We start from the raw sequence: 4525 nt of genomic DNA on the forward strand, positions 1-4525 counted from the left end.
TTGCTTTGTTAAAAACAAGTGCACCATTTGCTGCCATACCCACTACTATCCCACTGGAAAAGTACATCTTTATAATGAAACAGAATTATTACAGTTTTCTGAACCTGCTTTTTAACTGCTTTATGTGCACTCTTTCACATCATTCCCCTCTTGGCTGAAATCAAAGAAATAGCATGGGAACAATCTTCTGTTGAATCTGTCCTGGCAAGATTCTGGTTTCTGCCATCTGAGACAAAGAAATACCGAGGAATCTCCTCTAGGAATGGTCTCTGAAATAAATGTTATCATACAGAGAATAAGCTTTTTTTATTATTTTTATTTATTTATTTATTTATTTATTTATTTATTTATTTATTTATTTTTGGTATGGAATAAGTGCAGCAGAGTTTGTCGTTTAGGATGCCATGAGCTGTTTTTCCCAAAATCAGTTTTGCAGAACGTGCAATAGTTATAACCACCTCTGAGAGCTTCCTCTATCAGAGGGGCAGCTTCCACCCTCCCCTCAAGCCTCCTGTGGACGTAGAGATGTTTCTTAGACTATTGCTGGGTTGCAGAATGGGGCGCTCTACCTTATGTCACTGGTGCCACTCACCTAATGTGTGTGTGTTTGCATGCGTGTGTGTGTGTAGGCAGGGCTGACGGGAAGGCAGGGCTCTTTAGGCCTGGCTGGGGTGAAGGGAAAGGGGGTTCCCGGCTGGTCACAAGTCAGACTTTTGCCCTTTCACTGACTCATACCAGTCTCTCTTACCCTTGCAAAATCAAGACTTCTCCATTTTGGAAGAAGGCAGTCTGGCTTTTCCACTCCTCCCACTTTTTCAGGGGAAAACAGATGCATTAGAAGGGCACTGTGGTTGCTTTCGATGTTGTAATGTGGGGCAGCGAGGAAGGCTCACAATCAGTGCTGGAGAGCCCTTATCCCAGCCTTACTGCAGAGTGGCTCCTTACAAATGGGCTCTGCCTAGAAACCCTTTCTGAGCTCAGATCTTGGCCTGAGCTCGAGTCCAAACATGCCATGCGTCTGTGATGTATGAATTGCAGTCTGCACCCAAAGGATTGGCCTTAGGGGGAAGAAATGAGGGGGAAAAAARGGGRAAAARRAAARRAAAAAAAAAGACTGCCATACTCTCCTTGACAGCAACCTAAATGCATTCAATCAGTGCTGCGGAGCATAAATGTTTTTGTCTCCATTTTGCATTTTGATCCAAGCCACGTGACCAAGGCCCTTTGGAAAAGCGCTCCAGCGACAGCGCTGTAGCTTGGAGGCTGCTGGTGTGAAATGTTCACCCGGCTTCGGGGGAACCTGCAGTTCGGCTGTAGCCTACAGGTGTCCTGCGCGCAGCCGTGCGGACATGCAGGGCCGGTCACAGCCTCTCTGGGCTACATCTGCCTCCTGGCCCCRCAACTCAGTGTCTCTACAGATGGAACTTGGTATTCAGAGCAAAGACTATAGAGAAATAAAACACTAATAAATGTTTTAAGCATCTCAGGCTAAGCTTTTCACTGCAGAAAACAGCTGAAGTATCTAGTCTCTTGCCACAGGCTTTCGAACACTGGATGAATGACAGCACTAATGTGGCATTTTAATATCAGCTTACATTAAAAATAAATTCTGTAAAGAAAGGGGAGTGTTGATGTATCTTGTGTATAACACACAGCAGTTTTCAGCTAACAGGTGGGGGAAAGCTTATGTTAATCTAAGGCACACGTACAGCTTTACAGAAACAAATACCAACTATTTTGCAACTAAACTGTTACCTGTTTATTAGGCCTATGCTGGGAAATAATAGCTAGAACTGACTGTGGAATAGAAGGCAACAGGCCTAGATCTTTTCTATGCTGAAAAACTTCAGCAAGATACCACATTAAAAAAAGAAAAGTTACACTTTCACACTTTCTTGTATTTCCTTGTTCTGTCAGGAATGATTCCCCAAATAGGAAAAAAAAAAACTGCTGTGTATTTATTTTCATAAACAAATATGTGTTAATTCAGACCCTAGGATCATAATAAATGAAACTCCTGTCCTTTGAACTCCTGGATCTTCCTACTTATCATTCAGTAGCTTTCTTTAGAAAAAAGAAAAGCTGGGAAAAGGGCATGTTGCAAGAGTTATGAGGTATGTAGATGTGCATGGCACAGATAAAAGTAGTTGAATTTCTATTACTTATTTCCATTATGACAGAACTCACCAAGTGCTATGCTCCCTCCAAACCAATAGTGAGAAAGAACTCCTGCCAAAACAACATGAAAGAAATGTTGTAAAGGTTGCAGCRCATTGCTTAAAAGTTAGGAAATATCAGAAGCTGGGTTGCCAGTACAACCTTAATTCAACCCTTCTGTGCATATTCATTATGATACAGTCTTTAATTACATGATCACATACTCTTTTCTTTACTTTCTCTCCCTAGGGCCCCTGCTTCATTTAATGTATCAGATGGGCTGAATACGGCGACTGTTGAATGTTTACATTTACCCTCCTCAGTGCCAGCCACCACGGTATCAGCGAGCATCTCGCACCGCTGACGAGGCCCGGCTTCCTCGCGCGTGTCTGCGTCTGCCAAGGCAGCAGAAGGCAGCTGGGAACCGCACACGCACAAGAAGCAGCTCTGCATATTCCCCCAAATGTCCAGGTGCCCAGGACGTTCAGAGCAAGGGAGGAAAACCACCAAATGCTGCTGGCATGGTGGCAGAAAGCTGAGGTTCGCTCTGGCAGGCTGGCTAAAGCAAAGCCAGTTCCTCTGATGTTTTCATGAAGTGCAACCAAGGAGAGCCGACCTTGCCYGATCCCATGAGCGGTACGCCAAAGTCTTTGCTATCCTCAAGAGCCTGCATACCGCAGAGGAGAGACAAGGCCCTCACTGTCCCTCCATATCACGGAGATGAGGGTGGGCTTGGACACTCTGGGTACAAAGTTTCCCGCATCAGCAGCTCCTGCAGCCAGGGAGGAGGTCCTGCCACCTGACGCAGACTAGGAGCTGCACTGGAACCGCTCGAGAGCGGCACGTTCAGAGCACTGAGGCACTCGATGCCTCGCATGCCTATTTGTTGTGTGCGCCCCAACATCCGTCCATTCATTCCATAGACAAGGCCTCTTGAGCCATGTCATAGGCATCTGAAAGAAAAGAGGGGATTTTAAAGCTCCTGGATTGAAGGACATCTGGGAAGAAAGACTCTTACAGACTATGAAGATTAAAAATAAATAAATACTTTTTTTTTTCCTTCTGCAGAGTTTGCAGTGAGGTACACTGTCATAATAGATTCTTAAAATAAAACACAAGGGAGAYGATTCAAATTTGATCTGAAGAGTTTTCTTATCCATAGCAATGACAGCTCTAGCAAGGTGAGAGCTTCTTAAACCTTATGCTTTGGGGTGCCACTACATAAGAACACTTATTTTATGGAGTTCCTAAATCTCCTTCCAGGCATTTGATTCTAGCTGATACTAAGTAGCAGAGAGAAAGAAAGAAACTGGTCAGGGCAAGGCATGAGTCCAGCCAAAGATGGTGTTACTCTCTTTTGTTAGTCTAGTTATTTTTGTTGCATTTCTAGTGTTCTGAGAATAAGCCCAATTTTGTACAAGAGAGGTGGCATTTTTGAGTAGCCTGATGGATCTAGTTGTGTCAGGAGTAAGGAGGCAAATACTGTTTTCAGTTGTGAAACACAGGCTGCAAATTCCAGCCCAAGAACAAAACAGAAATGGCTTCTCTGAATATACCCCTCCTATGCTGCAAAAGCATTCCAGAAGGGATGGCTTCGGAGCAGAGGGTAATACTAGAAGCAGGAGGAGGGATAACGCTATCAGCTCCTCCCCCCCTTGCAGGATAGAGGGGTTGTCATGATCCTGATGGGATTTTCAGAGGTTAGTGGGGAAAAAATAGATGAGGCTGTGACCTAAAACCTGTGCCAAGATTTTCAGCATGCAGCAAATTTGAGAACTGACACTTCCAGGATTGTCTTTTCAAGGTGTTTTGCAGATCTCCCTTGGGTACAGAGAGTCCCTTGAGGCTGAGAGTTGACGGCAAAAAAAAGCTCCTGAGCACAAAGAGAAGTATTATACATCTCTTACTCATGCAGACAGGCTGAAACTGTGTATTTTTCACCCTCCGTTTTACATTTAACTTGATGTACTTTCCTGAATCAGGGAATATTTTTATATTTATTAAAAACCTGGGGAGGCTGTTGTTCTTCCCGATCTTTGTCCGGGAACACCATACACTTAACTATCAATAGCTATCAACAGCGATGGCACCTCAGCCCACGGGCAGGGCATACAGCCCGAAGGAAAAAAATCTATTTTCCACCACAGAAACTGCCCTGTGTGCTTTTAACACCACCACAACGGGAGTTCTCCTTCGCCGTTCCGGTCCCCTCGGCTGCCGCAGGGCGCGGGGCGCAGGCAGGGGAGGGCCGCAGGAAGGGGGGSGCAGGCAGGGGAAGGCCGCGGGGCAGTGGACGTGCCCGGGCCTGTCCCGGCGCGCCGACCCAGGCGCCTCCCGCCCCCGCGCGGGGGCTGCGCTCCCAAATAAA

Source organism: Nothoprocta perdicaria, unplaced genomic scaffold, assembly GCF_003342845.1.
Source record: "Nothoprocta perdicaria isolate Ctin4 unplaced genomic scaffold, notPer1 scaffold_160, whole genome shotgun sequence".
Classification (NCBI taxonomy): Eukaryota; Metazoa; Chordata; class Aves; order Tinamiformes; family Tinamidae; genus Nothoprocta; species Nothoprocta perdicaria.